Below are 13,674 nucleotides of genomic sequence, written 5' to 3'. Positions count from 1 at the left end.
CTATTCTGTCAGATAAATTCATTCCTCTCTTTGATGATGAAGCACTGTAATGAAAACGGAGAGGGTGGGAAAACCGTCGATCCCTGCCATATCTTATCGTGCCTGATGTCAGGAAGCTGTTGTTTTTTGTGTGATTGGTTTAACCTTTTTATTTATTAGTTTTCGTTCTGATTGCAAGTTATTGATAGTCTCTGCTGAACTGATCAACAGATTTTCTGACTTCAGGCTTTTTTTTCATAGCTTGGTATATTGTGTACACTAACGCTTTTGTCGAAAATAAAACTTTGGCCTTTAAGATGTTTTACTTTTTGTGGGGTTAGATTGTTGTCTATTTGAAGTAAACCCAGTATCTTTTTTCTTCATTTCTCGAACGCTAATGAATAAAACTGCAATCTAAGGAAAAACTGTCATAAATTATTATAGATATTTCCCACGATATCGAGAAAGGAAGCGAATTCTTAGGAAATATCTTAAATACGTTATATAAGAAAATCGTGTTTTTACATGCTTTACTGCATTGTTGCTGTGCTCTGTGAAGACAGATTTTATTTTAATAAATTGTTTTGTCAACTGACATGGGGTTTTTTCTGTTGTTTAGGTGATTAGTAATTGATGGCATATTTTGGATATTCTCTGTTTATTATTAATAAAAAAAAAAATACTTCGAATGCTTTAATATTTCCCATAATGAAAAGACACTTTAAAATATAAAGTTTCGTTTTTACGATTGTTTTTAAAACAACGCTCTACCCGAGATGAAAATTTAATGATGAGAAACAAGCAACCCCAGGTCCACGAATTATTTGCCTTCAATAAATATTTAGAGCAAACCTCCATACCGCGTATAAAGCATGAAATAAAAGGACCCGAAATAAAAACTGCTAAACAATCCAAACGAGAAAACTAAAGGCCTGATTTATATACAAAATAATATATGAAAACAAATATAGTTATACAACAACAAACGACAACCACTTAATTATATGCTCCTGACTAAGAACAGGCACATATATAATGAAGCGGGGTTGAACATATTTTTGAGCGCTCATCCCTAACCTAGGTTGTTTGTGTTTTTGAGCGCTCATCCCTAACCTAGGTTGTTTGTATTTTTGAGCCCTCATCCCTAACCTAGGTTGTTTGTATTTTTGAGCGCTCATCCCTAACCTAGGTTGTTTGTATTTTTGAGCGTTCATCCCTAACCTAGGTTGTTTGTATTTTTGAGCGCTCATCCCTAACCTAGGTTGTTTGTATTTTTGAGCGCTCATCCCTAACCTAGGTTGTTTGTATTTTTGAGCGCTCATCCCTAACCTAGGTTGTTTGTATTTTTGAGCGTTCATCCCTAACCTAGGTTGTTTGTATTTTTTGTTGGAATTTAGTCTCATTGATCTTTACGTCGTAGTTGCTTAATCTACATTTGTAGCAATAAGTTACAGTCGTCTTTTATACGATATTATATATTCTTTAGTAGGGAGCTATTGTTTTTTTTTTTTTTAGCTTTATTTTTGCTTAAACTGATACTTTCCTTTACTATTGTTTTTTTTTTTAAACTTGATCATATGTACTGTCACCGACCATGGTTATTGCCGATGTTTGATTACAAATAAACTTAGTTTAATATGATGGTAACTTTTTTAAATGAATGAGAGCAACCCCAAATAATACAGCAAGGGAAAAAGGGAAGGGGGATAGGAAGAAAAATGTTGTCCTGCTTTTTTTAAAAGTTGTAATCTCTGTCCTGCCTTTTTATTTTTTCACTTTATTCGGTTCTGTCGGAATTTTAATGCAAAGTGTCTCATCCCATCCTCAAAACTCCTGTCCTGCCTGATTTTTTTCAAATTTCATCCTAGCCTCCACATAAAAATCAAATAAAAAATGTAAAGAATAGAGAAAAATAAACTGTTGGCACAATAACCCCCAAAATGAATCCTAACCTTCTACTTGTGGTATTAAACATAGTTGGGCAATTTCAGAGCAATTAAAATACTTATAGACAAGTTATTATCCTGAAACTAGAAAAATGCTTGTTTTGGGACACTTTTGGGCTTCTAATTCCTAAACGACTGGGACCATCATCCCCAAAATCAATCCCAACCTTCCTTTTGTGGTATTGAACCTTCTTAAAAACTTCATAGAGATCCATTCACTTAAACTAAAGTTATAGTCCGGAAACCAAATGTGTCTTCGTACGACGACGCAGACGATGACGACGATATCATACCATTAACCGATCCCCCAAAAAATTGTTGCGGTCGTATAATGACCTAAAAATTAAAGAATACAGAAAAGAAGGACCCCCTCCAGATCCTTATTACTGTCGAACTACGTATACACTAGATGTAAATTACCAATGGTGATATCTATTTGTGCAATTATACCGGTGAAAATTCAGATAAATGTATCAATGAATATAATTCAATGATTATTTAACGAAGGTAATTGCATGTTAAATAAATCTTCCCCGAGTCCTTTAAAAACTATTATTGACACAAATTGAGGAAATACAGACAAATAAAATACGTAATACAGTTAACGATAGAAAGCAGTATGAATATTGAATAAGCACATAAGCTTTCAATAGAAGAATAAATACATATATCCACACGCCTGGTAAACCATCTAATCTCAACCAAATGTTGAGACGGAAAAAAGTACTCTGGCACTTCCTGTAGAGCTTTTCTGGTTCAAAATATTCAAAATAAACACAAGGTATGTCGACTTTTCGTTAATTTACTGAAAATCAATGCGTTTTTTGTAAAATCGGAGAATGTCATGCCATAGACATAGGAATTAGAGTTTATCTCGTGTATAACACAAATGAATATGATTTAAAATGACATCGTAATGACTTTTCTCCAGCAGGTAAATGTGGCCAGCGCAGTCAGCTATTGACAAAATGACAGTGATATCATTGATAAACTAGCATATATATCAGTAAATTAGTATTTTTCTAAAACATTATAAACATAAAATTACAGTTTGTTCTTTTTCTTAACTAATATAATTTCATTAAGCTAAATATGTTATAAAGTATGTCATGTTGAGATTTTCTGGTATCGGTTGAGATATTCTGGAACAATGTTGAGATCTTCTGGTGAATGAAATGTTCAACTATAAAAAAGAAGATGTGGTATGACTGCCAATGGGACAACTGTCCACAAGAGACCAATATGACACAGACATTAACAACTATAGGTCACCGTACGGCCTTCAACAATGAACAAAGCCCATACCGCATAGTCAGCTATAAAAGTCCCCGATATGACAATGTAAAACAATATAAACGAGAAAACTAAAGGCCTTATTTATATATAAATAAATTTGGTGTATTTACTAAAATTATTAGTTTTATTTTCTATGTTGTCAATTTTGATGGCGACACGCCCACTCTGACGTTGTGTATTCATTCGCCAACATGTGTGTACGTTGTTATTGTTAATATATATAATATAAAAAGTTCTTTGAGCCTCATTTTTGATAGAAATTTATTTATAATGAATGGCAATAATTTATTTTGATTTTATTGAACCATAAAACTAATTTTTGACTCTTCACATTTTACATAATCCGCTTCGCGGATTATTCAATGTGAAGAGTAAAAAATTAGTTTTATGGTTCAATAAATTCAAAATAAATAATAGCCATTCATTAAATAAAAAAAAATTAAAAAAATTAACGAATAATAAATATGATTCAATATGTAACACATAAACAAACGACAACCACTGAATTACAGGCTCCTGACATAGGACAGGCACATACATAAATAATGCGGAGAGGTTAAACATGTTAGCGGGACCCCCCCCCCCCTTTACCTGGGACAGTGGTATATACAACAGTACAACATAAGAACGAACTATAAAAATCAGTTGAAAAAGGTTTAACTCATCAGATGGACAAAAATACAATTGGACGTGGCCGGGTTCTTGAAAATCCCGACAACAAAAAGACACTAGGAACAGATCTGAGAGTACTCGCAGTTATCTGACAGCTAGTTCAAAGCCACTAACAACTAATAAAAAAATCATGCATCTAAAACTAATTCTAATATGACGTTATTCTTAAGCTTTGTGTACAAAGCTATGTTCTAATTTAAATAGAACATGGGCTGCACGTGATTGACATCACAATTGAAATTGGAACAGATCTGAGAGTACTCGCAGTTATCTGACAGCTAGTTCAAAGCCACTAACAACCAATAAAAAAATCATGCATCTAAAACTAATTAAGTTTATCATATAAGGATAAATTGTTTTAATAAAAGTTTAACTCCATTTTCGGAATCAATCCTAATTGATTCTTAATTTAATCACATCAATAATACGTCATTTCTTGACGTCACTCATGCGTTATCAAACAAGTGCAAAACTGACAACATATCTAACGAAAAAACCTGGAAAACATACAATACGGCAGTCGAATCCTTTAAAAATTTTCGATCAGCATACAACTTACATATTTGGCCAGCTCCGCTTAGCGATTTAATATTTTACATTGCCTTCCTTTCATTCAAGGGTCTGTCAGCCTCTACTGTCTTAACATATATATGTCAGGAATAAGTTATCAACATAAGATTCAAGATTTAACAGATAGTACAAAATCCTTTTTAGTAGGGAAAACATTAGAAGGTTTAAAAAGGTCAAATCCCCCCCCCCCCCAAAAAAAAAAAACGGGTACCAATTTCAATTGATTTATTACGAAAATTAATCAGGTCACTTCAACATGTCTGTTTTTCGTCGTATGAATCCGTCATGTTTGCTTCAGCTTTTAGTCTAAGTTTTTTCGCTTTACTTCGCGTGGGTGAGATACATTTGTAGCTGCGGAAAGTAAAACTGATTTAGGGGCACAAATCTCTGTGTCCCATTCACTTACTAAAGCAATTTTTACAAATTCGATATCCTTCGTCCGGGAGTAATTTATACATACATTTTGATGGATCAAGTCTCACTCGTTATCAATTTTCGTCTATTTTACAAAAGAGTTTGTCATTCTCCGAAATCAATGGACATTTCAGAGCACATTCTTTCAGAATCGGGGGAGCAACTGAAGCAAAAAGGCTAGGAGTAGATGACGAAACATTAAAGAAATGGGGTCGTTGGACATCGGATGCTTACACAAAATACATCCGTTTGAACATTGAAAATTATAGGTTATACTTTTTAAAACGCAATAGCTTATTGAAATAATACATACATCAATTGTAGGTGTCAAAACAAGTTAGTTAATAGGATCATCCATAGTATATTGGGCCAATAAAGAAGCTTCGTCTAGACCTGGGGGACTTCACCTTGGCCTACAGAATACAGGTGCTCATATGATTTGGATTGGTCAAAGGGGTATGAAGTGGGTTGATTTAAATAGAGTCTTTGAACAAAGGTTGCTTAACCGCCCCCTTCTGAGTTTCCTTGTTATTCAACTTGGGTCTAATGATTTGGGTATATCGACATCAGAGAAATTATTCAGTGATATAAGAATGTGACCTGCTTCGGTTACATGCATTGTATCCAGCTTTAAAAATAATATGGTCAGACATACTAATGAGACGGTATTGGCACAATGCCAATTGTGGTCAAGCTATTGAAAGGGCTCGCAAACGAGTAAACCTCCGGGTCAAAAACTTAGTTTTGAGCATCGGGGGATGTGCAATTAGGCACAGTAACATACGTGCTAAAGAAAGTAATTTATTTAGATATGACGGAACACATTTATCAAAAATTGGTAATGATATTTATCTAAATAATTTACAAGGAGCACTTGAACAGTTCATGAGATCCGGCGGACCAGCTGTTTTTCCTCAGTGAAATTTTTATTTTAGATTAGTTTAATAACAAGTGGAACTCGGTCGGGACTTTAAAGGGGCACCAATCAGTTTAATTTGGGGTTGTTTCAGGGGTAATTTCTTTGGCAGTGAGTGGGTATGCCCCACTCATTTGGCGGGATATGGCAAGATGAAAATGGAACATGTCCCCACATTGTACGTTAGCTTTTATTTGGGGTTATATTCTTCTGTATTCCCACAGAGATTAGATTGGGTCTTCTTTGAATGTACCAAAGAGACCGGTTCCTGAATTGGTCCCAGTTTGGAACTTAAAGTGTTCTCTTTGAATTTAATAATTAATAAGCTGCAATGGAAACCAAATAGTTCTTGGGGGGAATATTTGCTACGTATCGGGGTTCATTTTTCATACGATCTCTCTATTTAGCATTTAACGTAGAGGATTGTAGCTTTCATTGCCTACCAGTGAAGCACAGGCTTGCCAAAAATAATGGTTCGGTGGTTTGTACGTTCATCTTGCCTTATCTTGTCTGCGCAAAAAATTTAAAACTGTAGCCATATTATTCCACATTCTTTGTTGATTATTATATTTATTTTTGAAAACAAAAGGAGCCGGTTTTACATTTCACACATACTACTATGGTAAAGAAAGGGTTTGATTGCACATGAGACATAATTAAGAAGAAAGCAAAAAATTGGTTGATCGCCCATGAGACATGTATATAATATGAAACAGTTCGGATCTTTGATTAATTCTAATATGACGTTATTCTTAAGCTTTGGGTACAAAGCAATGTTCTAATTTAAATAGAACATGGGCTGCACGTGATTGACATCACAATTGAAATTGCAACGTCAGATGAATTTTGAACAACGCCAGAGATCAAAATGGACATTTTTGTTGGTGTTGCTCGCTAGGAAATTAAATAAAAACATTCTAAAAGTATAAGTTTAAATGTTTCTGTTCTTTTTTTTTTATTGATAAACTGCTGATTTTCTATAACGTTTTTGGTTCATGAAATCAAAATGGCGACATTCCGAGCGTCTACTATAGGTCCGCTTCGAAGTGAAAAAGTTCAAATATTTCTATTAGAATCGAAATAATTCTATCCTGCCATGCTTTATGCTCATTTTAACATGGGTAGGCATTATATTTGTAAACATTTAACACCTCTCTAACGCTCGGTATTAAGATATTAACAAATATAATGCCTACCCATGTTAAAATGAGCATAAAGCATGGCAGGATAGAATTATTTCTTAAACTACAATGTATCAATCTGTACACATCCAACATCCAATGAATTTAGTGTAAAGACGTCATAAACAGTCAGAGAAAAACATGACCTTGTGTAGCTTAGTATCAATTACATATATACAACTGTCAAAATTCATAAACTTGCCGTATATTGTTTGACATTTCAACAGTCATTTTAATCTTGTCTGTAGTTATCACAGCAGCTTCTAAAGAGGCCTTTGGTTGTAATAGAGTCCAAAAAGTAAATAGCTGTGTTTTTTTAAGTACTAGTATTAAAGTTCTAGCGCTTGAGATTAAGTCTAGCATTTGAGATGCAGTTTTGCACAGAAGCTTTAACGTCAATAATGTTGTAATTGACATCTCCAGGGCTAGAATTTATTTATTTATGTGTAACATATTTGTTTTTCGTTCATTTTTTTTTATATTAATAAGGCTGTTTGTTTTCTCGTTACAATTGTTTTACATTGTCATTTCGGGGCCTTTTATAGCTGTCTATTCAGTATGGGCTTTGCTTTATATTTGAAGGCCGTACGGCGACCTCTACTTGTTACTTTATGTGTCATTTTGGTCTCTTGTGGAGAGTTGTATCATTGGCAATCGTACCACAGAAAGAACATTGATAATAAAACGGATACATACAAATTGAAAACAAATCGCGTAAGAAAAAGCAATTATTGGTATGTTAGTTTTCTTTAGTATCATGAATATTTTTGGCTCAACTTCTTAATCATGATCAGGCAAAATTATTGGCTTTTTATTCTGAATTTTTTTTTCTTATTCCTCTTCCACCCCATTTTTCAACAATTACACGCCCGTTTAATTTGGTCATTACATCACGTACTCCTAACGGATGCAAATTTTGTAAATGAAAAACTTTTGTTTATCCTTTCGGCGTTCGTTCGAGCTATCTGGTAAGGTGTGACCACAGTTTTTAGCAGATATCGCATGCTTAGCATAGACACACACAATTTTTTTTTTAGAATTTAAGTTGACCAGGCCAGAGTTCAAACTAACTATCTCCCACAATTTAGCTACGTCGAATCCAGTTTTAAAATATTTAAAAAGAAAACTGAATTAATATTCAGAAATGGATAATCATTAAATTCATTCATTTCATCAAAAGTTATTTTCATTTAAAATAGATAATTGCAAAGGAGATGTACATACAATGGAGATTACCTCTAACTGTCATAATCTGAAGGAGAACTGTTCTAGCTGACAAATGTGGAACTATCTCCTAGAACTGACTCACACAGTTCCACCTGGAACTGATCATGACAGTACCACGGCTAAAAAAATCTACGACTAGAACAGAACTCCGTCCTGATTTCACCACGAACGCATCACGATTGTTTTGAACATGTTTAATAAAAGTTTGCTACTCTCATCACGATCACCGTCCAAGACCTCATCAAGACCGTAACACGACCATACTGCACTACGATCGTCAATAGCATTATTTTTTTAGAGATCGTAGTGCGATCACGGCCTAGTGTGACGGGGCCCGGGTTATAATATAAATGTTGCTGAATACTCCCAAATATTAAGGATGTGACCTGAATGCAGTTGTGAACAAACATCTAAGTTTTAATTATTTCAATACAACACCTGTCAGGGCCGTAACTGGGGTTGGAATCTAGGAGAGGCAGGGGTTTGGGGGCCGCCGATTGAGTCCCCCAAGAGAGGGGGTTGGGGAGGGGGCAGCCCCCGCCAATATTTTTTTCTCGGTAACATGGCTAAAAATGACCTGTTTTCCTTCGATTTTCTTAGTTAAAGAAAACATCAGTATTGCTTGAACCTGTATGAAATATTTAGTCCAAAATAAGCTGAGATTGCTGTTCGGAGTGAGCCACTGCTCCGTCTTGAAGACCGTACTTTGACCTATAATTATTAACATTAAATACAATCTAATTAAAAACCGATCTCTCATCGCTCCTGTTTCTGATATGTCGCGTGGGAGATCTAACGAAACCCGCTTTGAGGTCACATGTGAGTGACCTCGTAGGTGTGTCTTTTTCGACCAATGAAATTGAGTCTTCCACGATCTTGGAAGTTTAACGTAAGGCAAAGGGATGTAACTCATTTTATTTACGACGAAATCGTCAGTCATAATAATTCATAAACTTTTTTGATTGGCTTATTAATAGGTCGTCAACTCATTTGCATATCTTTATAAATTCATGACTTTTAGTTCACTCACATGTGACCTCAAAGCCGGTTTCGTTAGATCTCCCACGCGACATATCAGAAACAGGAGCGATGAGAGATCGGTTTTTAATTAGATTGCATTAAATACATTGTGACCGATTTTTTTTTCTCTTAATAAAATCAGTGGCTAAAAATAACCCGATTTCCTTAATTAAAGACTCATTAATAAGGCTTGATCCTGAAACCAATTCTTGTGCAAACAATTATTATCTGTATTTAAAGATATTTTTGTTCGGAATCAAATCATAATAAAGCAAGATCATAGAACACAAGATATATTTTTTATCGAGGACCTTGAATTTCATTATTGTTGAAAGCTGAACAGACATGTATATAACTACAAGTCTACAACCACGGAGTCGGGACTTTCTATACTAGGATATACTTAGTAGAGAAAGTCCGTGCTACAACGAATGGGAGTGTTTAACTACAAAGGCATTGACCATAATATTCTCGTACAATCGGGAGACGTAGTATAGCACTTTCTGACCAGACACGTTATAAACAAAATGATCCAACAGCTGATTTAGCCGGTTACGAATTTCCAATTATTATTAAAGGTTCACAATACAAAGGGAAATTGCTCTGCTTAATTAAGTCCCTAAATAAATGTGAATAGTTAACTAAAGTTTTATTCAAAATTGTCAAAAGCAAAATTTTAATTGTGTTTTCGTACGGCATAGGTAATATTGAATAACTGACTGACAGACACACGAAAAAAAACCCACCAAAAAACAAACTGAAACGATTCACTATCGATCAAAACTATATCAGATATATCACGTTTCATGATAACACTGTTAAAACTGTAAACTTGTGTTGTTTTTAATATAAATTCAAGTTCTTCGTGTACATATTGTTATTACTTTAAATTTTAGAGTAGAAAATGCCTCCCCTGCCTCATAGGTTGTTACGGCCCTGCGGGTAGGTCGAATTTTCGTCGATTTACTGAAAATAAATGACTTTTTTGTAAAATCGGAGAATGTCATGCCATATATAAATAATAATTGTAACTAATATGTCTCTTCTTGGTTTAAAATATTTTAAATTGAAGTCACAGGCTTTACGATAACCACGTCTGTAAATTGCACAAATATTTGTTTGTCAAGCCTACTCTGAGCAGAAAAATAAAAAATATAAATGGTTGAGATATAAAGGTATTGGTTGAGTTTTTCTGTCACAATGTTGAGACTTTCTGGTTGCGCTGTACTATTCGAGTTAACCTATTTTTACGGTTAACCTGATTCATGTTTTCTGTCTGTGGTAACATAAAGTCTAAATACAGATACAATTTTTAAGCATTGCCGATAGAAAAATGCATGCCTTACAAAAAGAAATAAGATTATTTTACAATGGTTATTTATTAATATGATTTGGATGAATTCGATTCCTAACAGACATTATTTAATGCCGAAAATACGTACATTTATAAAGAAATAAAATAGTTAAAAACTAAACAATCGAACAGGACCCCTTTTCTAGGTTTATTTTTTCGTACACATTTTTTCAGGGCTAGTACTTCATTTGTCTCAGCGGCTTACCCCGGGTTAGCCCGGTCGACGCTTCCGGTATAGGCACAGTCGCTTCATTTGCTGTAAAACCAGCCGCCGGCGGAAATAGGCATACGCCGCCCTCGCCGGTCTCACTCACCGGCAAGCAATCAGCCGGTCATAAAAGTATGGCGGGAAGCGTAATTTTAGATAAATTGTCGGAATTTGAAAGGTGAAGATTTAATTTTTTCCAATCAGACTATATTATAAGATACTGCATTGGTCAACTTTGACGATAATAAATCGCCATGCTATATTTTATTTTCAAGTTTATAAAATTTATGTCGGAGAAGCGTTTTTATGATGAATAAGAAAAAAAGATTGCATTTTAAAAATATATATTTATATTGTTAATGTTAACAGGTTCATTTTTTATATTCCCTAGCTTAGAGAGCAAACTAGTATAATAAATTAAAACTTCTGTCGCCATCTTTATATCAGCCGGTGTCATATGGTATTTTGAACCCCATGGTAAATTGACCCCGGGGTCAAAATACCGCTATGGTAAATTGAACCCCCCCATGGTAAATTGAACCCCCCCTGTATGGAAAATTGAACCCCCATGGTAAATTGAACCCCCCTGTTTTTTTCATCCTAGATGAATATTAGAACATTTTACATTATTCTAAAGCTTATCATAGATTAAAAAATCATTCATACAAGAAGGGGAGGTACATTTTCCATGCTTAATTAAAAGAAATATCTTTGCTTGGTATAGGTGCTCTGAAGTCTTTACCAACAAAATGTCATTCAAAATACCTATTGACACATTATAACTAGACCATATGTAGCTTGAATGCTTTAATTATTTGTAATTATAACATATGTATATATATATATATTATATAAGGATAGTTTTGATTTTCCATGGTAAAAAAAGGGGGAGGGGGTCAAAATACCATGGCAAAGTAAAATTTCAAAAATATCTTTTCCAGCAAGTTTAATACATACAAACTACTTGTTGGTGTATATTAACTACATATAAGAGTTAAAATTGCCAGAATTTTTTGAATTGTCTAGAGTAAGGGGTTCAATATACCGCAGGAGGGTCAAAATACCATGGCAAAGTAAAATTTTCAAAATATCTTTTCCATCAAGTTTAATACATACAAACTACTTGTTGGTGTATATTAACTACATATAAGAGTTAAAATTGCCAGAATTTTTTGAATTGTCTAGAGTAGGGGGTTCAATATACCGCAGGAGGGTAAAAATACCATGGCAAAGTAAAATTTTCAAAATATCTTTTCCATCAAGTTTAATACATACAAACTACTTGTTGATGTATATTAACTACATATAAGAGTTAAAATTGCCAGAATTTTTTGAATTGTCTAGAGTAGGGGGTTCAATATACTGCAGGAGGGTCAAAATACCATGGCAAAGTAAAATTTTCAAAATATCTTTTCCATCAAGTTTAATACATACAAACTACGTGTTGGTGTATATTAACTACATATAAGAGTTAAAATTGCCAGAATTTTTTGAATTGTCCAGAGTAAGGGGTTCAATATATCGCAGGGGGTCAAAATACCATGGCAAAGTAAAATTTTAAAATTATCTTTTCCAGCAAGTTTAATACATACAAACTACTTATTGGTGAATTCTAACTACATAAAAGAGTAAGAATTGCCAGATTTTTGGAAATTAAGGGTCTAGAGTAGGGGGTTCAATATACTGAAGGGGGAGGGGGGGGGGGTCAAAATACCATGGCAAAGTTAAATTTTCAAAATATCTTTTCCAGCAAGTTTAATACATACAAACTACTTATTGGTGTATTCTAACTACATAAAAGAGTTCAAATTGCCAGAATTTCTGAAATTAAAGGCCTAGAGTAGGGGGTTCAATATACCGCAGGGGGGTCAAAATACCATGGCAAAGTAAAATTTTCAAAATATCTTTTCCAGCAAGTTTAATACATACAAACTACTTATTGGTGTATTCTAACTACATAAAAGAGTTCAAATTGCCAGAATTTCTGAAATTAAAGGCCTAGAGTAGGGGGTTCAATATACCGCAGGGGGGTCAAAATACCATGGCAAATAAAATTTTCAAAATATCTTTCCCAGCAAGTTTAATACATACAAACTACTTATTGGTGTATTCTAACTACATAAAAAAGTTCATATTGCCAGAATTTCTTAAATTAAAGGCCTAGAGAAGGGGGTTCAATATACTGCAGGGGGGTCCAAATACCATGGCAAAGTAAAATTTTCAAAATATCTTTTCCAGCAAGTTTAATACATACAAACTACTTATTGGTGTATTCTTACTACATAAAAGAGTTCAAATTGCCAGAATTTCTGAAATTAAAGGCCTAGAGTAGGGGGTTCAATATACCGCAGGGGGGTCAAAATACCATGGCAAAGTAAAATTTTCAAATAACTTTTCCAGCAAGTTTAATACATACAAACTGCTTATTTGTGTATTCTAACTACATAAAAAAGTTAGAAATGCCAGAACTTTTTAAATTAAAGGTCTAGAGTGAGGGGTTCAATATACCGCAGGGGGGTCAAAATACCATGGCAAATAAAATTTTCAAAATATCTTTCCCAGCAAGTTTAATACATACAAACTACTTATTGGTGTATTCTAACTACATAAAAGAGTTAGAATAGCTAGAATTTCTGAAATTAAAGGCCTAGAGTAGGGGGTTTAATATACCGCAGGGGGGTCAAAATACCATGGCAAAGTAAAATTTTCAAAATATCTTTTCAAGCAAGTTTAATACATACAAACTACTTATTGGTGTATTCTAACTACATAAAAGAGTTCAAATTGCCAGAATTTCTGAAATTAAAGGCCTAGAGTAGGGGGTTCAATATACCGCAGGGGGGTCAAAATACCATGGCAAAGTAAAATTTTCAAAATATCTTTTCCAGCAA

Source organism: Mytilus edulis, chromosome 3, assembly GCF_963676685.1.
Source record: "Mytilus edulis chromosome 3, xbMytEdul2.2, whole genome shotgun sequence".
NCBI classification, from domain to species: domain Eukaryota; kingdom Metazoa; phylum Mollusca; class Bivalvia; order Mytilida; family Mytilidae; genus Mytilus; species Mytilus edulis.
Note: the sequence above shows the minus strand (reverse complement) of the source record.